Source organism: Pristiophorus japonicus, chromosome 10 (genome assembly GCF_044704955.1).
Source record: "Pristiophorus japonicus isolate sPriJap1 chromosome 10, sPriJap1.hap1, whole genome shotgun sequence".
In the NCBI taxonomy this organism is placed as follows: domain Eukaryota; kingdom Metazoa; phylum Chordata; class Chondrichthyes; family Pristiophoridae; genus Pristiophorus; species Pristiophorus japonicus.
In genome coordinates this window covers 185,122,264-185,147,814 of record NC_091986.1, presented here as the reverse complement: position 1 = coordinate 185,147,814, position 25,551 = coordinate 185,122,264, and the positions used below count along the sequence as shown (strand labels likewise).

Below are 25,551 nucleotides of genomic sequence, written 5' to 3'. Positions count from 1 at the left end.
TATGGAGGGATTTGAAAATAAGGATGAGAATTTTGAAATCGTGGCATTGCTTAACTGGAAGTCAATGTAGGTCAACAAGCACAGGGGTGATGGGAGCGAGACTTGGTGCAAGTTAGGACACGGGCAGCCGAGTTTTGGATAAACCTTCAGTTTATGTAGGGTAGAATGTGGGAGGCCAGCCAGGTAACAAAGGCATGGATGAGGGCATGAGCAGCGGATGAGCTGAGGCACGGGCAATGTGACGGAGGTGGAAATAAGCGCTCTTAGTTATGCTGCGGATATGTGGTTGAAAGTTAATTTCAGAGTCAAATATGACGCCAAGGTTGCGAACAGTCTGGTTCAGCCTCAGTCAGAAGTTGGGGAGAGAGATGGAATCAGTGGCTAGGGAATGGATTACAGCCAGTGAAGTACTTTTTGAAGTATAGTCACTGTTGTAATGTAGGAAATGCAGGATCTTGCGGAGACTTCGTTGGTGATATTTCTCCAGCAACTTGAGATGTCTGCCGTACGTACATGGTCCATGTCTCTGAGCCATACAGGAGGGCGGGTATTACTACAGCCCTGTAGACCATGAGCTTTGTGGCAGTTTTGAGGGCCTGGTCTTCAAACACTTTTTCCTTAGGCGGCCGGAGGCTGCACTGGAGGCGGTGTTGGATCTCGTCGTCGACGCCTGCTCTTGTTGATAGGAGGCTCCCGAGATATGGGAAGTGGTCCACGGTGTGCAAGATCCTACAAATCCCCTGGGAGGACAGGCGCACCAACATCCGCGTTCTCATCCAGGCTAACGTCCCCAGCATTGAAGCACTGACCATACTTGATAAGCTCCACTGGGCAGGCCACATAGTTCGCATGCCAGACACGAGATTCCCAGAGCAAGTGCTCTACTCTGCGGTCCTTCATGGCAAAGGAGCCAAAGGTGGGCAGCGGAAACGCTACAAGGACACCCTCAAAGCCTCCCTGATAAAGTGCGACATCCCCACTGACACCTGGGAGTCCCTAGCCCAAGACTGCCCTAAGTGGAGGAAGTGCATCCGAGAGTGCACTGAGCACCTCAAGTCTCAACGCCGAGAGCGTGCAGAAATCAAACGCAGGCAGCGGAAAGAGCGTGCGGCAAACCAGTCCCATCCACCCCTTCCCTCATGACTATCTGTCCCACTTGTGACAGAGACTGTGGCTCCCTCATATTGGACTGTTCAGCCACCAAAGAATTCCCTTGAGTGGAAGCAAGTCTTCCTCGATTCTGAGGGACTGCCTATGATTATGATGTAGGAAATGCATAGCCAATTTGCACACAACAAGCTCCTACAAACAGCAATGTGCTAATGACCAGATAATCTGCTTTTGTGATGTTAATTGAGGGATAAATATTGGCCAGGACACCGGGGATAACTCCTTCAAAATAGTGCCATAGGATTTTTAACTTCCACCTGAGAGAGCGGGCAGGGCCTCGGTTTAACGCCTCATCCGAAAGATAGCACCTCTGACAGTGCACGGTATTGCACTTCAACTGCATTAAATGCTTCTGTAGTTTGGATTGTGTGAAAATCACACCTGTGCACTGGCTTCCTGCGTTTTATATTGCTTAAACTGGCTCCTTTATTCATGTGGCAAAATCCTTGACCCCGATTCTGGTGTTGAGTTAAAGGACCTGGTTTCAGCAGCGTCGCTGTCGGGAAGTAGTGTACTTTTTAAGATCCGAATTAGAGGCGCTGGATTAAAAGCTCCTTTTAAAGTGGAAATACAATGCTGGTTTGGAAAGAGAAAAAAATCAGGTTAATGTGAGGGATGGGGGAGACCCTTCACCAGAGCTCGTTTATCTCTTTTAAGATGGCATCTTCAATACCACTTGGCTACTTGTATAATCAAATGTTTTAAATACTTTTTCCAAATTTTCAAGAACAAGAAAATAAAACTTCAACCCGGAACATGTTTAGAAAACGAGCATTATGTCCAAGGGTTCCGGCTGCCCCGTCGAACCTCACCTAAATGCCCATGTGGGAGCCTCGACACTGGGTGTTGCCATGTCACTCAGCTGATCCTGTCCTCACTCAGTGTTGTTCATGCGTGCACTTTCTATTGGGGTCATTGTGCAGCAATCAGGAGCAAAAAGCTAACTGATATTCCACTAACACCCCAGCCTGGGGCACTGAGGCCAATTGTAGTGCCCCTACAACCAATCTGGTCAAGAATTTTTAAATTCAGTACAGACTGGGTATTCACTCTTGACCTTCCTGGGCCCTCTCATTCTGTTACACCCGGATAGTGTATTTAGGATCATCGGGAGAACCATTTGAAATATTAAAAAAAATTAATTCTTGATCTGTAACAGAAATTAATTTTCTGCCGGTTTTCTTCCTCTTCTCTGCTAGTTACTTGCTCTTGTCAGGGTGTGGCTTCATGGGCGTGATTAGTGCTTCAGCATTCAAAATGGCCATTCTTTATTTTCAGTCTGGGCAGTGAGTGTTGGCAGAATGTTCGACTGTAGAAGGAATCGTAGCCGAGTTGGATCCTATTTTGCACCTCATGACCAGCAGGGGTCACTGGATAGTGATCAACACGGAGAATCCAGGCTGATTTCTCTTCCCTTCCCCACTTCCCATCTAGGCCAGGGGAGTTGAGGACGATTGTAATACCCTGCTTGGGTGCCGCTGTTACACATTAGACCATTGGGGCAAACAAAAAGCTGAATACTGCAGATGCAAGAAATCGGTAATAAAAGCAGAAAATGCTGGAACGTTCAGCAGATTGGGCAGTATGTGTGGAGAGAGAAAGATGGGGTTAACATTTCAGGTTGATGACCTTTAGTCAGAATGCTGAAACGGTAAACCTATAGCTTCCTCTCTCCACAGATACTGCCTAATCTAAGAGTCAGCAGTGGCTCAGTGGGTAGCAGCCTTGCTTCTGGGTCAGAAGGTTGTGGGTTGTGGTTCAAGTCCCACTCTTGAGCACAAAAATCTAGGGAGGGAGTGCTGCATTACATTCAAAAATAAGACATTTCTGTTTTTTTGTAAAGGAATCTTCGAGCAAATAATTTAAACATTTGATACAATAGTCAGAGTCTGTAATTAATAATGGATTGTTAGTGTGCCGAATAGTCCAGAAGAACATTATTGGGTTGTAATCCAAGTACTTGCGTAAACTACACAAGGTTAGAACATAATAGAAGGTTCTCCTCCTTTGCTGAAAACAAAGAGGAGAACCTTGTGATTAAAATCTCAAGGTTATGTTTACAGCCAGCAATATACTCGCTATTATTTGACTGGCTTGCTGGTTCCTATCTTGTGCTCCCACCAGCAAATTCATTGGTTGTGTTTTGCTGTTTGAGTTTAAATAGTGGACAGGAAGAGGGAGGTGTACAAATCGTGATGAAAAGTCCTTTCTTATATCGTCAAAATGTGAAGCCTGGCTAGTGATACTAGGGAGCATACATCATAAGGACACTGCCGACGAAACCGTAGTCGCAATCTTTCTGGAATGTTAACACCACTTCAGTTTCAATGCAAGCAGCTATTTCAACAGGATTATCAAATTCTTGCCCCTTCCTTTTTTTTAAAAAAAAAGGGTATAGTCTCTTGAAACGAGAGTGTGAAAGTGTGTGATCTTCTCTGGTGTTTCACTACAGTTTTAATCCAGTGTTAGACCTGTGTAAACATACATCAAAATTGACTCCCAACACAGACAACCTTTGAACTGCACAGGCAACAGAGGGACACCATTGTGGTGACATGATATAATTCACTGACATCTGTGCCATGCCCCTTGACGGCTTGGTTTCTGAGCTGTGAATCTGCCCCTCTCCACTTCACTAGAGTAACCAAGACATCTGTTCCTGCACAAAGGTCAGAGCAGAGTAAGCTTTTATTTGCAGAACTGAAACTTATACCCCCAGTATGCTACCAGTATCACACCACGAGTTTTTGTCAAGCTGGCCCCAAAAGATGCAATATAATACCCATACCATTGTTTCAAACTGAACATAACTGGTCTAAAAGACGTCCTGCGCCATTTTTTTCAGATTGGCTGCAGTTATATTTTAGATTGTCCACATTTGCAGTGTATTCTTGGTGCAATATCACAACACTGCTTGCAGCCAGCATTAAAATCTCTTAGCATCTTTTAGACAAGGGTACGTTGTGTTTTGCTTCTTCCAACCCCCACCCCCTGAATTTTCACCTCTCCTCCTGAAGGTGAGAGTTTATGTTGAGATACATGCCTATGGGTTTTAGAAAATAACAAGTATTTGTATAACTTCTTGTATGTCTCACAAATGTCTCAAAGTACTTCTGTGAATAAATAACTTTGAAGCACTTTGGCTGTTATGATGTAGGCAACTGTGGCTTGCTTAAAAAAAAAAGTAGCAATCTTCATGTGTAACCTCAACAGTAGCCACAATCTATTCCATCATGGGAGAATTGAGACTAATTTTGTTCTTGCCTGACTTATCCTTTGTCCCTCCCTACAACCCTCCGTGATCTCTGCGCTCCTCCAATTCTGGCCTCTTGTGCATCCCCGATTTTAATCACTCCATCATTGGCGGCCATGCCTTCAGCCTCCTAGGCCCCAGGCTCTGGAATTCCTTCCCTAAACCTCTCCGTTTCTCTAGCTCTCTCTGCTCCTTTTAAGACGCTCCTCTTGGTCACCTATCCTAATATCTCCTTATGTGGCTTGATGTCAAATTGTGTTTGGTTACGCTCCTGTGCAGTGCTTTGGGATGTTTTACTATGTTAAAGGCACTATATAAATTCAAGTTGTTGCTGCATGTACTTGGATTAGTGATCAGGAATTTGAACCCTAGCTGATTCTACTTCCCCTCCACCATTTCTAGCTCAGGGACACTTCAGACAGAGTAGATTACCCATCAGATAACCCAGCAAACACTGGCGATTGAGGCTCGGAACTTCCTGCTTTGTGACTCAGTACCTCCGCACGTGGTGCATTTATCCATTGCCTCAGGGCATCTGTGGCATTTGAGTTGATGTTCTCTGGTGTGCAATAAATTGGAAAAATGAATGTCAAAATAATGCATTCTATATTGTCTAGATTAATAAAGAAATTGCTTCTCTGGTACAAGTGCTGTGCATGGGAACGTGCAGCAGCTTTATGTAAAATTATAATATCGAGTACATGTGCACTTTAAGCCATTCACCTCCTCATCCTTAGAAACATTCCAGTTAAACTTGCTGGATTGAATAATGCCAATTACGTAAGCGAACCAGACAGTTTACTGCGACGCACAAAGTAAAGGAGCATAAAATGAGTGCTGACCAATGTATGTCCCAGCATGTAATGCCATAGTGACAATGTACTGTGTCTGTGATTCCCAACATGTAATCACAGCTGTGCTATTTGGGTTTAGTGCCAGGTGGATGTCGGGCATGGAAAGAGACAGTTGGATAGTGAGTCACTGTGGGCCATTCTCTCCCATCTAGCATTCCACAGTGGAATTAGCAGAGATCTGGGACTCGGATTGTCAGCCAGCCTGTTTTCCCTCTTGGCTGGGGAATAAAGTTTGTTACACATTGGAACACAGAGAGCGGAGAAATAGAAAATAAATGTAAAAAATGAGGCCAGCAAAGAAAATAAATTCAACAACCAAGCGACAGCTGTTTAATATATTTAATACAATTACATAAGTTAACTACTTGCGTACAGTTTCCTGCTGTATTTACTTGTAGCAGGTGACATAACAATCCAGCTGCATGTAGCTGATGTATGTAGCCAGTGTAAAGCCTGACACCACTGTAAAGCCAGACATCAAAATAGGTCATTTTTAGTTGAAGCTTTTGCTGTATGCTTTCATTCCCATGTTTTATGATGTGTGCCCTGCATTGTGGAATAATAAAAATGGTAGAAAATTGTATTGTAATTTATGCCACGATGCAAGAATATAAGGTAAAAATTACTGGTGGTGATGTTGCCGTGTGAACGTAATGCACCCGTACCAGATTCATTTCTGCACTATTTTCAACAAAGGTGTTAACTGCCTTGGTTAAACTAATGAAGAGAGGAATTTTGTATGACTGAGTTTAAGGGTTTGTTGGATAACATAATTGATTGTAATTTCTAATCTAATGCACATGTCAGACTCAGTACATGTTTACATTGTGCTAATACTTTAACTTGTAATTAGAGCAAGTGATTTGGTGTGGCATGACATCCTATAACAAATCCCTAGAATTGATGCCTTTTTCACATGCGGCTTAATGAACACCATGGGCATTTTACTATGTTAAATGCAAATTGTTCTTCTGCCCGAGTACCCCAATTTTGGATTATAAGTCCTAGAGGCAGTGAAAATGGCAGTTTCTGAGTAGATCTGAATGATAAATTACTTGTCCTACCTGTAGTACATGAGGCGCATGGCTAGAAGGAGTTTGCACATCATTGTGCTACTGGTGGTAGGGGTTGGTGTTACATTGCTGAATTGATCGTTAATGTCTTGTACGTTAACCAGAGGAAAACTGCAGCTGATTAGACGCACAATAAAGTTGGACATAACACCTTGTGAATATAATCACATCACATCTGGTTCTAGTATTATCCTTGTGTGCTCATTTCCAGACTTGAGCTGACTGCAGTAATCATGCAGAGATGGTGCAGATATCGGGAAATTCCACCCGTAGTCTGGGTGGAAAAGCTGTGCACAGTTCAGGAAAGGTTGCAGAGTTGATAAATGGAACTTTACCAGAGCAAGGTTCAAATGATTAAAGTGAAGAATTTGAAGACATTCACTTGTGTTTTTTTTAAATGAAGGTTAAGATTTAGTTGTAAAGCTATTTTGCAATCATTTTTACAGCATGTCCTTGGTACAGACTTACTAATTCTTACTGTTTGTAAATTCAGATGAGTTCCACTCAACATGAGGATGTGGAGCAAGTAAAAGAAAGATGAGAGAAGCAACTGTCCAAATGTATGGTTTGAGAAAGGCTGGCGTGGTTCATGTGTGCTTTTCTTCCTACACTGGTTCATGTGGACACTTAGTGTACATGGATTTTCAAAAGGCGTTCGACAAAGTGCCACATAATAGGCTTGCTAGCAAAATTGAAGCCCATGGAAAAGGGACAGCCTGGCTACAAAATTGGCTAAGTGACAGGAAACAGAGAGTAGTGGTGAACAGTTGTTTTTCGGACTAGAGGAAGGTGTTCCCCAGTGGTCGGTACTAGGACCACTGCTTTTTGTGATATATATTAATGACTGACTTGGACATGGGTGTACAGAGCACAATTTCAAAATTTGCAGATGACACAAAACTAGGAAGTATAGTGAACAGTGAGGAGGAGAGTGATAGAGTTCAGAAATGGCGGACATGTGGCAGATGAAGTTTAACGCAGGAAAGTGTGAAGTGATGCATTATGGTAGAAAGAATGAGGAGAGGACATATAATCTAAATGGTACAATCCAAATGGAGGTGCGCGAACAGAGATCTGTGGTATGTGTGCATAAATTGTTGAAGGTGATAGGGCAGGTTGAGAAAGCAGTTTAAAAAGGCTTATGGGATCCTGGGCTTCATAAATAGAGGTATAGAGTACAAAAGTGTGGAAATTATGATGAACCTGTATAAAACACTGGTTCGGCCCCTCCAATTCTGGGCACCACACTTTAAGAAGGATATGAAGACCTTCGAGAAGGTGCAGAAAAGATTTATGAGAATGATTCCAGGGATGAGGAACTTCAGTTATGTTGATAGATTGGAGAGGCTGGGGTTGTTCTCCTTGGAGCAGAGGAGGTTGAGAGGAGATATAATAGAGGTGCTCAAAATCATGAGGGGCCTGGACAGGGTAGATAGAGAGAGAAACTGTTCCCATTGGCAGAAGGGTTGCGAACCAGAGGACACAGATTTAAGGCGGTCGGCAAAAGGCAGCGAGTGGTTAAGATCTGGAATGCACTGCCTGAAAGGGTGGTGGAGGCTGACTCAATTTTATCTTTCAAAAGGGAGTTGGAGAAGTATCTGAAGGAAAAAAATTGCAGGGCTACGGGGAAAGGGCTGGGGAGTGGGACTAGCTGAGAGTCGTCACTGGCTCGACGGGCCGAATGGCCACCTCTGTGCTGTAACCATTCTATGGCTATAAGACGACAAAGTTTGTTAATAACGTGCATTTCGACATATCTATTTTTGTAATTCCCCTTTCCTGTAACTTCCTTCTCCTTCAACCCATTCTTTCCTCGTGGAAATAAAATCACAGCTTGCCCAAATGGACATTGGCTTGCTCAACTTTCTGCTCTCTATGCATATCTGAACAATGTACTTTGGCAAACTATTCAACAATAGGAGGGCATCACAACCAAGCCTAATTCATTCCTCATAGATTGCCCATACCCATGCACTTTCCAGCAGGGGTTGCTCGATAGTGATCTGGAGCAGTAAAACAGCTTTAAATATTTTCTTTTCCTAGATCTGGGGTGTCAAGGCATCGGATTGTGCCATTTCCAAGACTATTGCAGCTGAAATCAGTGAATGCAATACACATCCACTACCTGCTTGGCTCAGTTCCACACAATACAGTGAATTTATTTAACCATCGGGGTGCCTAAGATGTATTAAAGTGCTGTTGTATAATATCTGAACACGCTTAAAATAAAGTGCAGAATCAGATATAAATATAGATATACTTTTCACAATAATATTTCACATTGTGATTTAAAAATTTCATTGTACAAAAGTAAAGCTAATCTGAAAGCTACTTTTCAATGCGCAGTCTTTTAGAGGCATCGAGTAAATGATCTGAACTGCCATCAGTTCTCAAGGAGAAATGTTAATAATTCATCACAATTGACTGCTGACCTTATCCTACAATAAATAACATTTAGCAGCTTACTTGAATTGTGATGTTCCTGTGACCTACATAAATATAGGACAGCCTCACAAAAAAATGATGTAACCAAAAAAGACTGCAGCCATTGATGCAGTAGAGTTTCTTTTTCATTGGTATCGTGGCTTCTATTTATTATCATAATCTTTGTGTGATTATATATTCTGCTCCTAAGCAAGTAAATTACAGCAGTTTTTCTATACTTAGTTGTATATTTTTTAACTTTCCAGTTTACAGCAGCTTAGTATACCTAAATGATGCTGTCTGTGCCATCTCATGATGTATGAGTTGATATTATTTAACACTGTGTTCCACCATCTCAGATTCTCGAATAGCATACATAGAAACAGAAGTAGGCCGTTCAGTCCCTCGTACCTGTTCCACCAGTTGTATTCAAGCTTTTCTTATGGGGACACTTTGCAAATATCGATGCACTCCCACCGACCACCTTTTAAATATTTTCAAATACTGACCTCTTCCTGACATTCCTTCAGACATTTCAACTATCAATTGTCCTAACTTCTGAAAGACGGTGTCAGCTAATGAAAAGAAAGCAGTGCATAAAATGTTTTTTTATCACAACAATTTAAATTTGCAGAGTGACTTTAATGTAGTAAACCATCCCATGGCTCATCTCGTGGCCATTCAGGGTCAGACCTGATCAACAACAACAACTTGTATTTATATAGCACCTTTAACGTAGTAAAACGTCCCAAGGCGCTTCATGGGGTGGGGGCAGGGGTGGGAGGTTGTGGGGCTGAAGAAGATTAGAGATAGGGAGGGGAAAGGACATAGAGGGATTTGAAAACAAGGATGAGAATTTCAAAATTGAGGCATTGCTTAACCGGGAGCCAATGTAGGTCAGTGAGCACACGGATGATGGGTGAATGGGACTTGGTGCGAGTTAGGACACAGGCAGCAGAGTTTTGGATGACCTCAAGTTTGCGTAGGGTAGAATGTAGGAGGCCAGCCAGGAGTGCATTGGAATAGTCAAGTCTAGAGGTAACAAAGATGAGGGTTTCAGCAGTGGATGAGCTGAGGCAAGGGCGGAAACGGCCGATGTTACGGAGGTGGAAATAGGCAGTCTTAGTTATGCTGCGGATATGTAGTCGAAAGCTAATTACGGGGTCAAATATGACACCAAGGTTGTGAACCGTTTGGTTTAGCCTCAGGAGTTGGGGAGAGGAATGGAATCAGTGGCTAGGGAATGGAGTTTGTAGCGGTGACCGAAAACAATGACTTCGGTCTTCCCAATATTCAATTGAATCTTTTTGCTCATCCAGAACTGTGTGTCAGACAAGCAGTCTGACAATTCAGAGACCGTGGAGGGGTTGAGAGAGGTGGTGATGAGGTAGAGCTCGGTGTCATCAGCGTACATGTGGAAACTGACTCCGTATTTTCTGATGATGTCGCCAAGGGGCAGCAATTAGATGAGAAATAAGAAGGGGCCAAGGACAGATCCTTGGGTTCATCAGAGGCAACGATGTTGGAGTGGGAAGAGAAGATATTGCAGGTGATTCTCTGGCTACAATGAGATAGTTAAGAATGGAATCAGGCGAGTGCAGTCCCACCCAGCTGGATGTCGGTGGAGAAGCATTGGAGAAGGATGGAATAGTCAACCGTGTCAAAGGCTGAAGACAAGTCAAGAAGGACGAGGAGGGATAGTTTTCCTTTGTCACAGTCACAAAGGATGTCATTTGTGAATGAGATGAGAGCTGATTCGGTGGCAGGGACAAAAACGTGAATGGAGGGATCAGGAGCAGCAAAGGAAAGTGCAGTTATATAGGAAGGTTTTATGGAAATTTTTGAAGGTGGGGAAGGATGAAGTAAGGTTGAAGGATTTGAGTCGAGAGCTGTAGTGTGTGGGAGCTAGATGTCTGAAGGTGCTGTCTCCGATGGTAGAACAGAGGGACGGGGAAACGCACAGTACCAAAGATGAAAGAATGGAAGTGACTGACATGGGGAAAGGGAGGCCATGACGGGATTTGGAGACAAAAATGAGTATTTTGAAGTTAATGAGCTGAGGGATGGGGAGTTAATGAAGGTTGGTGAGGATAGGGTTAATAGACAAATTAGATTTTTGGGGGGACAGGATCTGGGCAGTTGTTTCTGTTCTTGTTTTTCAATTATTATTTCTCTCCCCACCTTCTCTCCCATTATTCTCTGTACCGTTCCCTAACCAGAAAAGTGGGTACTGTTCCCATGTTTCTACCACTGCTGTTCAGTTACTATAAAAGTGTGCAGAAACTAACTTCGAACACACCACTTCTGATGCTTCATAGTTTATAGGAACATTATTGTAGCCATATGCCCAAAAAGCAATCTGGGGGGCGGGGGGGAAAGTATGTGTTAAGTTTAAAAATAAATAATGTGGGGTAACTTCTTGTTCAGGACATCGTTCCCAGTCACAATATCAGCGACCGTGGAATAGAATACAATTGTGTGTAAAGTCTGCCGAGAAGATGTGTACACACTCGTCTTAAATTTAAGAACGGGGGAGGGGAAAGAGGCAGGAAAGGTTGTGACTTTGGGTAATAGTGTATTTCCTATCCATATTACTGCCAGTAAGTCTATTATCACTCACCCAGGGGGATCTATGCACTATATTTACAGCAACATGGATGGAATGACTCATTACCTCATTATTTGTCGACCATCACCACACAATGAGCTGAGGAGACACAATTTAAATAGCAGCAATGAATGGCATTGTGACTGAATTGGTTTAGTAATCCTTCCGGTCTCACTTCAAGGCTGCTTGATACCAGCTTTTGTAGATTATATTTTGATTCATTTCTTTATTTCCTCGGGGAGATGCTCGATGCAACACAAATTACTCCATTACCTGTTTAGCATGGACATTGTAGTCAAAGTACACACATGTCTAGTTTGTTCCTGCTTTTTGATTCGTGTACCGTGCTCATTTATACATGGGGAGTTCACGTCCAGTAGGTTGGGCTAATGCCACTACTGCTCCAATCGCTAATTTTCCCCCAGTTTTTGTTTGCTTTTTATTTTGCTTGCAATGTCTTCTGTTAGTCTCTGAACATTGGCCAAAGCATGTAGATGAAAGAACTGATCACAGGAAGAGTTGTCGGGGAATCAGTAACCGTTTTTTGGTACATAAGGTTTATTGTTGAGTCTGTTCTTTTTGGATCAATTCACATCTTCAGACTGAAGAGTCTGGTTCATTTCCAAACTACAGAATTTGTCTCATTTACTTTACAAGTCCAACATTGGATTGGACTGAATTTATATATATCTGCAATAATTGAAGTTCCATGTTCGCTGCGTTAATAAGCCAACTGCTCCAGTTATTCCTTTTTTCTGAGACAAACTCTGCTTCTCTCCACAGATGCTGCCTGAACCACTGAGATTTCCAGCATTTGCTTTATTATTATAGTGGAACTGGGTTCTGTTAAATAATCCTACAATACAAAAATTGGTGACATTCACACTCCATTTTAAAAAAAAATTCGTTGCCAATCTTTCCAATTCTTTGTCAGATCACAAACGCCAGATCACAAATGCACACATCAAGGATCACCCTGCGCCAATGCTCTTAGCCAAAAGGCCTAGAGCCCAAGCACCGTTCCTGGAAGTACTGCAATACCAGGTTTGTGCCATGGAGGTGGATGGGTCAAACCACCCCACCCACCTCCTATTTCCAAAAAGCATAGGAGGATCACCTTCCTGATCCAGGAAGAACCACGTTGGGGTCATGGTTACTCCCCTGTCAGGTCAGTTATGCATGATCTTAGCCAAAAGGCCGAGAAGCACTCTCCATTAGTACTAAAAAACATATAGTGGGGTTTAAGCAGCACCCATACTCCTGTGATTGTGGCTCAGCTATTCTGTTGTGTACACTTTTGAGTTGCTGTGTATTCGCATTCTAATTCTTTGGTCATACTTGCTTTTTATGTTTATTATCTGCAATAGACTCTAGGTGCAGCCACAGTATAACTTGCACGTTAGGGACAGTATTATCAGACTTACAATTCAGAAACCAAACTTGCTGCATCAGTATCTGGCCCGAGCCACATGGCACCTTTTTTTGATGCTATTGTCTGTTCCAGTACTTCACAATTTGGGAAAGTTATACTCATTGTACTGCAGTTTTAGATTGCTTCTATGTAGTACGAAACATGTAGTATAACTGAGATAATCAGATGCAGTTAGCTGTAGTAAAATCTGCTACACATAGTTACTGGCAGGGAATTGCCAAGTCACACTGTGCAAGTGAATTTACCGAAGGTGGGACTTGTTATACTTGCATCCAAAGAATTCCCAAACAGTATCACTCTTGTGCGATTTTTTTTTTTTACTTGCCTGCAGCTGTTTGTAACACATGAAGAATATTACTTTCTACAACTTAAGTATTTTCAAATGAATAAATGTATGTCTAACAGTGTGTGTTATATTCCCCTGCTGGTTCAGCTGATAAATACACTGCACGGTATGGTTCTCAATCACACAAAAGCATGCAAGTTACAGAATCAATCTATGGCACATGCTAAAAAAGTCATCATTAACCGTCATGGCAGTTGACCTCGCTCTCCCTGGGCTCTGACTGGGTAAATTGCCCAGCCTGTTGCTTCCCATTGTCTGTCCAATCTGTTGGAAACGTGTGTGTGTGTGTGTGTGTGTGTGAGAGAGAGAGAAAGGTGAGGATTGAGTGCAACTTGGTTAGGACACCAATAGTTGAATAGAAAATAAGGTTGAGAAGGGTTGTGGTTTCAATTATTTGAAATGCTGAGAGGAATGGTTTAGACGCAAATAGGCTGTTCAACTTGGACTGTGCGGAGCTAGGGGATATATTATGAATATCAAATTTAGAAGTGTCAAACAAGACGTTGTGGTTAGTAGAATTTCCCCCCTACAGAGTAGTGACATGTGGCTAAAGCAGTCCATATGTTAAAAAGAATCAGTACCTGAATTTGAGAGTAAAAAGGAAAAGTACTGATTGACTCCTACATGGAGCATGATGGTTTTCAAACTTTTGGAGCAATACTGAAGAAGCCAATATGACCAATGGAAGATGTAAATTTAGATAGATATTTCAGACTTTTGCTTTATTTGTCTTTGCAGGGGTTTGGGAAAAACTTTGCAGAGCTGTCTTCAGGAGATTAAAAGTTTTGGATAGAATGAAAAGATTAGACTTGATGTGCTGACTGGCCTTTTCTCCTTCAATGCATTCTTTTATAGCCACAGTCCAGGCTCACACTTGAATGGCAAGTTGGACAAGGTACCAGAGGGCTGCTGGGACCTGTGGAACTCAGCCCAGCTTGACTCATCACCTTTTTGGAGAGGTGGGGTGAAGAAAAAACTGGAGGGAAAGGAAATGTTAAAAGAAATCACTTTTGTTTTGTGAAAGCAGAGCAATAGGTGCAGGTTAAGGTCATTGTGAGGTTCAAATCACTGTGATGTTGATAGCTTGCAGTCAATCTAGCAACACCAAATCACCAGAAATCATTAGAAGTTCACAAAGTAGGTACTGATGATAAAGGCCATTTGACATGCAGAAAGACCCTAAGGTCCCACAGGACAGCATTCAACTATTCCCTAAATGATTCGGTGAGTTTTGCCGGAAGTCCATTTCATGTGTTAATGCTCCTGACATCAATCCTAAATTTGCTTTTTATCAGCTTGAACTAAATTTATCTTTACTGTTTTCTATATTTCATGCCTTTAAAATCATCTTTTAGTCACCTCATTTCAATGCTGAAAAGCCCAAGTTTCTCTTTCCTTTCCTCATTACTTGGTTCTCTGATACTAGGATTGAGTCCCATGGCTGTCTCCAACGATGTCTCCGCAAGATCCTGCAAATCCCCTGGGAGGACAGACGCACCAACATCAGTGTCCTCGTCCAGGCCAACATCCCCAGTATTGAAGCACTGACCACACTCGATCAGCTTCGCTGGGTAGGCCACATAGTTCGCATGCCAGACACAAGACTCCCCAAGCAAATGCTCTATGCGAAGCTCCTTCATGGCAAACGAGCCAAAGGTGGGCAGCGGAAACATTACAAGGACACTCTCTTAAAGCCTCCCTGGTAAAGTGCGGCATCATCACTGACACCTGGGAGTCCCTAGTCAAAGATTGCCCTAGGTAGAGAAAGTGCATTCAGGAGGGCGTTGAGCTCTTCGAATCTCAACGCTGAGAGCGTGAAGAGGTCAAGCGCAGGCAGCGGAAGGAGCATGCAGCAAACCAGTCCCACCCACCCCTTCCCTCGACAAATGTCTGCCCCACCTGTGACAGTCTGTGACTCTCATATTAGACTGTTCAGCCACCAAAGAACTCACTTTAGGAGTGGAAGCAAGTCTTCCTCAATTCAGAGGGATGGCCTATGATGATGATGATGTACCCTGTACAAATTTCTGGACTTGAATGGCTACCAGAAGTGGATACAGTACTCAAGGTGTGGTCTGAGTTGAGCAGAGCATCGTGTAGAGCTTTAGCATGAGCTCCTCTGGCTGGTAGCCTCTGACAGCTATATATTTGCTTTGTTTCTGCTCTGCAGTGTTTGGACATAGAGGGATGAATCTACTAAAATCCCTAGACCTCTTTAACTTTGTCCTTAGCTATTCCATCATTCATGGAGTATTTGTGCCACCCATTTTTCTTCCTCTCTGCAGTACTTCATACTTAAACGGCATTAGATTCTATCTGCTGTTTTCCACTGAGATATTTTGTTTACACTTTCAGTGATCTTTCTACTGGCAGCACAGACACATTTGAGGCAGCACCGGGGCTTATATGGTAAACTTTTAGTGCTAGAAGACCACTGTGCAGCTCTGATAATATAAGAATCAGAACTTTACCCCTTATCTATTGGTATCTGGAGTGAGCTGCAGTTGAGCTTGTCTGGGTACTCGCACTGTCTGTGACAGATGGTGGGGGAAGGGAAGAAAGGTTACATGGGGGATGGGATGAGCTTCTATTGTGCTCTTGAAGACTTCTCTGCTGTGCTTCTAACCACAACAGCTTGTTCATTTGCATTTCTGTTTACAGCATATTTGTGAAATAGCTGTTTCCTGTTAAATTATAGCAGGAAGATGTGCGGGTCTTAAATTAGTAAGCAAAAGGTCACAAGGAAAGCAGCTGGTAACGAGAGCTGTACTTCCTATCATCGACTGTGTATGCTGTCAACAAATTATATACAGTATGTAAACCTCAAAATAATAGTAGTGTTGAATTAATAAAGTCATTTCAAATATGGAGGGAAGAATTGGCAACTGTAACTTGTGGCGCTGTGCTGTGTACAAAACAATCTTACCGTTGCCATGGAGTTCAGTGGGCCTTTATCAAACATTTATTGTTCAACCTTCCTGGATGGAGTCTGGGTTAAAAGCTAAACCGATGGACTGCTGGCTGACTGTAATAATAGAATAATGTGTGTTTGTGTACAGACTATTGAATCACAAAATATAGTGCCTAACTTAACCTGTATCTGCTGGCTTTTGTTATGTCTGTGTGTCTCCTCTCACTCTGTCTCTCTGTTTGTCTTCTCCTCTGCTTCCCTTCCATGAACTCTTTTTGCTTCTGGGCCCCGATATTCCCCAGGGCTGTCACTGGTCTTTTGCTGGCATTCTGGGCTAAGTGGAGGAAGCGCATCTGGGAGGGCGCGGAGCACCTCAAGTCTTGTGCAGAAATCAAGTGCAGACAGCGGAAGGAGCGTGCGGCAAACCAGTCCCACCCACCCTTTCCCTCAATGACTATGTCCCACCTGTGACCAAGTCTGTGGCTCCCTCGTTTTGGACTGTTCAGCCACCTAAGGACTCATGTTAAGAGTGGAAGCAAGTCTTCCTCGATTCCGAGGGACTGCCTATGATGATGATAAACCCCAGAGAAACGGCATCGCCAAAGTTACAGTGGGAGACTGGTGGTGGTCCTGTGGAATTTCATGGCCCCTGTCTTTTTCTTATGTCCTTCTTTCCTTTCAGATGGAAGATAGTGGTTAGTATGACGTGGTGTGGTAGGGAAAGGAACCACCAATGGCTGCAGGATGTATTTGGAATGCGGACGCTGTGCAAATATCAGTTATTCTCCACCACCATGAGCAAAGCACTACTAGTAATGTTTTTAACCGGTGAGTGGTCTCAAGATTCTAAAAGTACTACGCCTGTAAGCGGGCAGCAAATGTAACATTACATGACCAATTGAGTATGATGGGACAGCACCTTGCGTTGCGTGATAGCCCCTTGCGTTGCGTGATAGCCCCTTACTAATCTCCAGAAATCTTTTATCTACCCTGTTCAGGAAAACATCATGGTCCCAGGTGCCCAAGATATATGCGAGTTTAAAAATAGCAAAGTCTCAGGAAGGGCTTGGTTACAAATGCTATCAAAACTAGGCATGTCTCATATTTGCCTATAAGGAGCCATAGAAGTGAAAGTAAAATGGCTCCTGGCAACTTTTCAGCCTTTCAACCCCTCACCCCACACATCTCAGGGTACTTTGTCAACTGGCACTACCCCCTGCTGAAACAGTTTGCAACCTGTTCTCCCCCCCGCATCCCCTCTCCCATCACCACCGCTTCCCTTCCCCCTTTTCCCTCCCACTCCCAGCCCCCCTCTCTCCCTTTTCCCTTCCCCCCTCTCCCTTTCTCCTTCCCCCCCCTCTCCCTTTTCCTTTCCCCCCCTCCCTTTTCTCTCCCTTTTCCCTCCCCCTCTCCCTTTTCCTCTTCCCCCCCCCCCCCCATCTCCCTTTTCCCTCCCCCCCCCCTCTCTCCCCCTCTCCCTTTTCCCTCCCTCCCTCTCCCTACTCCCATTTTCCTCCTTCCTATCCCACTTCCCCCTCCCGTATCTTGGTGAAATTACCCCCCCCCACCTCTAACCTTGCTTGTCCCGAATACTGCATTTGGTCCTGACTGCCCATGTGGAATACTATCCGAGACGGATGAATAAATTTGCGTCTGCACGCACGTACTGTCAATATTTCCATTATAAATTCCTATGCCCACGTTAATAATGGAAATGACCAATTATACCTTACCTCAGTGGAGATACTGTAGTACTACTGCTGGTGGGAGGGTGTAATTACAGTGTGACATGTTTACATAGAATGTTTCCATTATAAATGTGGACATAGAGATTTATACTGGAAATATAAAAATAAGGACAGAATTTATAACTTTAAAATAAGGACTGAATTGTATCTGCATGATCTGTTCCAATAATTCCCCAGCCTCTAACCCCACTTTGCTTGAAGACTCCAGTTGCTCTTGATTCCCCTTATGCAATGCATGGAAGATTGATTGATTAGCATTACACATATATTTCTCAAGTTATTGTACAGGAATGCAACGTACCTGTGCAGAAATAATCGCAGGAAAAGAATCAGAATAGATTTGGTTCCTACATCCTGTAACTCTAAGGCCTAAGGCGATAGTTGAGTATATCATCCCTTCAAAGACTTAGTGATATTTTCTGTAAAACAATTACAAGAAAAAAATGCTTATTTGTTTTTTCTTAAAATTATTGGAAGAATATTACAGGTAATGCAGAATTGTTACTTTCCAGCACTATGGCATCAGTGCTATTTATTTCAAGATTACACGGTTGCAAAAAATTATAATTTATGCTACAAGATTGAAGTGTTAATTTAAAATCTCCCATTTTTCCTTTGATGGAAATGATTGCAGAAGTCTCAATTCACTGATGCTCTTCGAACAGCGAGTTTCTTGTCTCGGCCATATCATGCTGGTGGGTGAAGACACAGAATGAATACTAGGCATCCCTGGGCATGTTATGTTGTGTGAAGCGACTTCAGTTGCAAATGGGAGGGGAAAAAATACATTTGGCTCTAAGTGTAAAATCTGAAACCCATGAAGCCTATCTCTAACACTGCCAGAAAAAACAAATGTAATCTTGTAATATTTTCATGTTGTAGGCCTCAAAGGATTGCTTTTATGATGTTATACAATCAAACTTGTGTTTTACAGCTAAAAACTATGGTATATTTCTATATTTCTCTGAAGTTTTTAACAATCAATGAAAAGCATTGTTAAAAATACTTTCCTCAACAAATCAGTATTTTTTAATGGATTCAAAATGATAAAGGTTGTTTGTTTGCTTATAAATACACCATATGAATTACTTAATACATTTTAAACATACAAAAATCTCAAATATTGAACTATTGTTCTCAAATAAGATGGATTAGTGGCATCTGTAATTAGACTGCCTGTGCAGACTTGTTATGTACATTTGAGTGTGCATACTCCTGTTTGTGTATTAATGCTCTTGTGAAACACCTTTGGATGTTTTGGATGATGAAGGCGCTGTATAAATATAAATTATTTAATTAAGTATTTATATTTATAAATGCAAATTGCTATCTTCCTTTCTGTGCTGTTGCAGTTCAGAACACTCATTTGCTTGAGCATGCAGCTTCAATTGCATCAGCTCACCATTATATCAAAAATAAATCCTCTGTCTCACATACACTGTGGGCACATTTCCAATATCTTAACTGCTGCCACCATTATTGTATTACATTTGCAGCTCTTGTATCTCCCATTACTACCACAGTGCTTTTGTACATAGAAATTGAAGATTTTACAAATTAGAAATCTCTGGACACTAAAGAAAAGACTAGATTTTTACTTTGTCTAATTAAGTAGTTATTTAGTATTTAGAAAGAGTCGGATAAATATCTGTTTAAGAGTGGGATGGAAAATTATAGGTCTAAGTATGGAGAAAGACAGCCAAATACACCATGGAAGGCAATAAATGTGCTGCTGTTAACGAGGAAATGTCATCTATGGAAAGCAACCAGCCAGGACTGAATAGTGAAGTTGTAGGGATAAATAAACAGTCTGGAATTTTGCCCAGTTACTTTAGGGATCCGGAGAAATTTTTCCAAATATTCCCTCAGGAATTGGCCTGTCAAAGGAGTGGGTTTGGCTGGCTGAATGGCCTTTACTTGTGCCATGGTTTGTTATTTCCTACATACAGCAAGGTAGATTTTTAAGCTGATTCTTCAGTGTCAGCTATGACTCAGTGGGTAGCACACTTGCCTCTGATTCAGAAGGTTGTGGGTTCAAGTCCCACTTCAGGAACTTGAGCACATAAATCTAGGCTGACACTCCAGTGCAATGCTGAGGGAGTGCTGCGCTGTCGGAGGTGCCGTCTTTCCGATGAGACGTTAAACCAAGGCCCCGTCTACCCCCTCAGGTGGACGTAAAAAAATTCCAGGGCACTATTTCGAAGAAAAGCAGGGGAGTTATCCCCGGTGTCCTGGCCAATATTTATCCCTCAATCAACATAACAAAAACAGAGTAACTGTCATTATCACATTGCTGTTGGTTTGCTGTGCACAAATTGGCTGCCGCGCTTCCCACATTACAACAGTGACGACACTCTAGAAGTTCTTCATTGGCTGTAAAGCGCTTTGGGATGTCCAGTGGTCGTGAAAGGTGCTATATAAATGTAAGTCTTTCTTTGTACACATTGTTCATCCCTATTTGAGATGCATAAATAGCTTACAGTAGTGCCTCCTAATAGTCATCAATTAAAAGGAAAAGAAAGTATTAGAATTATTGCTGTGTTCCAAATTTTGAAACTCTGATCCTGAAATTATACCAGTGTATGGAATCTTAATGTCTTTGTCCAAAATTTCTCTCTCTGCTATTTGAGTGGAGATATGATTCCCATTTATTTAAAAGGATTATCACCTAAAATTTGAGGGCCTATGTTTTTAACTAGAGAACTGCAAAACATCAATTTTTAATTGCTGTGTAATGGTAAAGGACTTTTGTACCAAGTTTGCAAAAAATGGCTGAAGACTTTTCATTTTGGGTAACATTCATGTGCCAAATACTCAATGTTGGAGTCAAGCTTTCAGCATCAACCACTGCTTCCATTTTGTAATGTGATTGTGCCTTTCTGTCATTAGTACAATCCTGCATGTGATATCTCCGATTGTGTCGCCATGTACAGAAATGGCAGGTTACTACCAGATCCTGAAACAAAGTCTTCATTCAATATTAAGTTTCTATTATTTGTAAGAAAATTCTTTTGTTCCTCAGCTTTACCAGTAGCTTGTGGATGGATATAATTTGTGTACTAGGTTGAACTGTACAAATGACACTTGTATTAAAACAAAATAAAGCTTCAGATGGGAATAGTAGTGTATTGTAATTATTCATCTAATTTATATTCTCTGTATTTTGGCCTCTGTAACTAAAACCATGAGCTTTACAAAACTCCATGAATAATTGCTTGACCAATGACAATTTTACACAATTTAAATTTGTTTTTATTGAGCAAATTATAATCATATACTGACACTGCAATAATTCATTTACAAATAAGTACTTCTACTTCAGGGGAAGAAATCTTGGGACGTAAATGTTAAAACTTGGCTTTCCTGTTGGTGTGCTGGAAGACTCAAAAAAAATTTGGAAATGTGCTAGGAAAACTGGTTTTGGCAGCAAATGGCAGCATTGCTTGTCTTGTAAATAGTTCAGCTTGCAGCTGCTGTAGGATTTTATGATTTGCAATTGTTTATAGAGTGCAGTGGAGCGCAGTACTGTGAAATTGACCGCAAGACTGTCTCATTTCTGAGAATGTCCCCAAATGCTCAGATGCACTCGACACATAACTTTACTAAATTAATTTTTCTTGCATGTTTGTATGGTCACGGCTCCCTGATAGCTTGCTGACTTCATGCAGTGAGTATCTGAGCCAGACAGATCCTCCAGACTCGATTCCTAGTCTGCACTCAAGAAGCTGATCTCAGCCAGGGGAGTGATGAGGGCACTACATTGACCACATGGTTTTGGAGGGGAAAATTAATCAGGGTTCCCCCACCTGATTGACATCGAATAGCCCAGCTACAAATATGCATGTATGGACGTTTCATGAGGACATGATTCGGCTTGGCTGTGATATGGTTGAATAGACATTAAAAGTGCTTTGTACAGATGAATGAGTGAACAAGGCAAGAGAAAATGCCCAAAGATGGGCAAGAAAAATATTCCCAACTCTTCCTTGCAATATAACTATTCAGATTAGTTTACAATGGAATAATTTACACATTAGGGGTATGGTAATGCAATTGGGGAATTTAAGTTCAGTTAATTAAATAAATTGGAATTTTTTTTAAAGTGCGAATATAGTATCATAAAACTACCGGATTGTCATAAAAACCCATCTGGTTCACTAATGTCCTTTTAGGGAATGAAATCTGCATCGACATGCGACTCCAGCCCCACAGCAATGTGGTTGATTCTTAACTGCCCTCTGAAATGGATTGTAGCAGTTCAAGAAGGTGGCTTACCGTCTCAAGAACAGTTAGGGATGGACAATAAATCCTGGCCTTGCCAGCGACGCCCAATCCCAAAGAACAAATTTTTAAAAATGAGAAACTTCAGAACAGCAGAAATAGTCAGTGATTAAGGGGTTATGGGGAGCGGGCAGAGAAGTGGACCTGAGTCCATGATTGGATCAGCCATGATTGTATTAAATGGCGGCGCAGCTCGAGGAGCCGTATGGCCTACTCTTCCTATTTCTTGCGTTCTTATGTTATGAAAGAAGTCAATGACTTGCACCAACTAAACTTGTATCAAACCTTGGTTAGACCACTCTTGGAGTACTGTGTGCAGTTCTGGTCGCCATATTATAAAAAGGAGATCGAGGCACTTGAGAAGTTGCAAAAAAAGATTTACAAGTTTGATACCAGAACTGCAAAGTTATACCTATCAGAAAGGGATGAACAGGCTGGGTCTTTTTTCTTTTGAAAAGAGAAGGCTGAGGAGTGACCTAATAGAGGTCTTGAAAATTATGAAAGGACTTGATAGAGTAGACACCGAGAGAGTGTTTCTACTCGTGGGGAAGAGCAAAACTAGAGGCCGTCAATATAAGATAGTCACTAAGAAATCAAATAGGGAATTTAGAAGAAATTTCTTTATCCAGAGAGTGGTGAGAATGTGGAACTTGCTACCAAATGGAGTAGTTGAGGTGAATAGTATAGATGCATTTAAAGGGAAGCTAGACAAGCATACGAGGGAGAAGGGAATAAAGGGTTTTGCTGATAGTCGAGGAAGGCTGGGAGGAGGCTCAAGTGCAGCATAATTGCCAGCATAGGCTGGTTGGACCGAATAGCCTATTTGTGTGCTGTATATCATATGTAATATAATAGAAACTAAAAGTACATTTATTCTTCTTTATACACCTGGAGGGCCTTCGTGGAGATAGTTGTGAAAAGCCTACAAGAAGCTTCCTGCTTGTGGTTGCAAAGTGTGGTGAGGATATGCTACCATTCAAACACATTCTCTGATGAAAGCAGGGGTCTATTGGCCAGGTCAAACTTCCAATGTCACTGGTGTGTTATTAAGTTAATGGGACTTGCTCTAGTAGACCTGTGTTTAAATTCAAACCCAGCTGAAACTGAATAGGGAAGATAAAAATTTTACTGATGCTATTGCGTTTAAAAAAAAATCTTTTCTAATTCCCATGCCGATAATTTCTTTAGATATAGCGCCGTTCAGGACATCCCAAAGCACTTTACAGCCACTGAAGTACTTTTGAAGTGTAGTCACTGTTGTAATTGACTACTAGCTAGAAGATAGGATGGCGCAGGCTATAGATTTCTTTCCATGTTCAGCATCAGTGTCATTATATATTGACTGACAGAATGAGGGTAAGTCCCCATGCTGCTTTTTCTGAATCATTGCACTCTTACCATTTAGTAGCCAGACAACAACTGCTGTGAGCCTAGACAGTGAGTGTTGATGGGTTATTGAATCGTGGAATACATCACAGCCAAGCCTGATCCTCTCTCATCACACATTACGCACATACACACTTTCTTGCAATGATCATTGGAATCCTGGGTCATTTTTTGTTTTCCTAGCCCAAGGATACTGAACTCACAGTAGTGTGTCCAAACCTACCTCAACTCAGATCTGCTAATTCTGCATTTGATCAGGATCAAAGCTGGGACTTCTCTGATCTGTATAGCTCAATACCGCACTGGGCATTGCATTTATTTACTGAACCAGTGGAGTGCTAGAACATGACATATAAGAAAATGATACACCATTGATTGGGTAACATATCATTATCTGTATGCAGCACTGGATGAATACATTCCATGTTAACTGTCCCAGCCAACATTCCTGCCTCAGTCAGTAACAGATTAACTAGTCATTCATCTCATTGCTGTTTGTAGGACATTGCTGATGCAGACAAGTTGCTGCGTCTGCCAGCATAAGTTGCCGCACTCCAAAAATAATTCACTGCATGAGTATTTGAAATATTTTAATTTGATGAAGCTCTTTCTAAAGTCAAGTATTGTATTTATTTAACTGCGTTTATAGGAATACCTTTTTTTGCATAATTAATCTGGCCATTTTGAATAATTAGTTTTCAGTGATGTCTCCTAATATTCAGAGCCAGTTAAAAGACAATCAACCTTTGCATTACAAATTTTGTGATGTAGGTGTCAGTCCAAGAAAGATGGCCAGCAGACTAGTTCCTAACAGTTTAATCTTTGAAACCTCCATAAACTTTGACCTATTCGTCTAAAACAATAATTTTATATCTCATTTTATGTTGCAAATATTTCTCCATTTAAAAAAAATAGATCAATGAGGAGTTATAAGCCTAAAAGTTACTGCTTGCAATTTTAATGTATGAGTACTTAATAGGTGCGTATGACATTTTAATTGCGATAGCTCATTTAAAATAAATGAGTTAAAGCTCCTGTTAAAATCGTGGACAGAGGAATGTCATACAAAGCCTTTCTGTGCTAATATCGTAAATGGTCATTTCTAAGCAATTGTGTGATTCCTTGAATACATGACACTGGTGATACTTGTTTGGTGTAATCAGTAATTCACTTCAATTTTACAGAAAGTTAGAAACGTTTTGCTCATCAAAATGAGGGATGTTAGCCTAGGCAATGGATAGTTTCCATTTTCTGCAACCAGTGTCAGCACCTGTAACTCCAGGTCAGATTACATGTAGCATTAAGTTTCCCCTGCATTGCTCCAGGAAAGTACAGGAGGCCATCTTAACTTTTTTTTAAAAATAGTCAATGAAAGATGTATTTGTTGCTGGCTGAAGTTGTTTGGCAGGTGCAGAGCAAAATCCCACCTTGGAACTATTCGCGCTTATGTTGACATGTTCACGGTTGAGTAATCTGCAACAGTTTAAGAGAGCTGCCGTTTATCACTTCATTCTGTGATGTAGTCAGACCTGGATTGCAGAGGTGAGGGCATAATTCTTAGGATTTAGGATGCATAGGGGACTTTCACTTATTTCCTTCGGACTCAATAATCAGATATCTGGCTAAGTAAGGAGTGATCCAGGAATGTGTTGATGTTTGCTCAGCCAGCCTGGCTTATTGATGGGATCAGGATAGAAAGATGTGTCACTGGGGTGAGATTCTTCCCATTTAGTTCCAAGTAATCCTATAAAGCAATATCCTCGTGGATAGAACAGATCTGGCAGCGAGAATCGTACCAGTGCTTTGTGTTGATAAACTGCACCATTTTAGCCATCTCTTGCAGACTCTTGGAGATCCCTAAATTTTAGTTCTACATTTGCTGGTCTTGCATTAGTGGGAGTGTCCCTGTGGTGAGAGTTTCCACAGGCAAATGGAAATTCTGCTTCTCTTGATTTTTCAGTGGCTGGATTTGGAGCCACTTAAACATGACGTCAGACACCTGGCTGATGGGGAGGGGGAAGGAGAAATCCTTCATGATTTTGAAAATTTGCATCATATTTTCCTC

General features: G+C 41.8%; 1 protein-coding gene and 1 pseudogene across 1 annotated transcript in view; one reads left to right on the top strand and one right to left on the bottom strand.

Annotated features, from left to right (window-relative positions):
- LOC139275231 (F-box-like/WD repeat-containing protein TBL1X) overlaps positions 1 to 25,551 on the top strand; it is a 346,548-nt gene that overhangs the window by 42,939 nt on the left and 278,058 nt on the right. The window lies entirely within an intron of this gene.
- On the bottom strand, positions 12,390 to 12,591 carry LOC139275365 (U2 spliceosomal RNA; annotated as a pseudogene).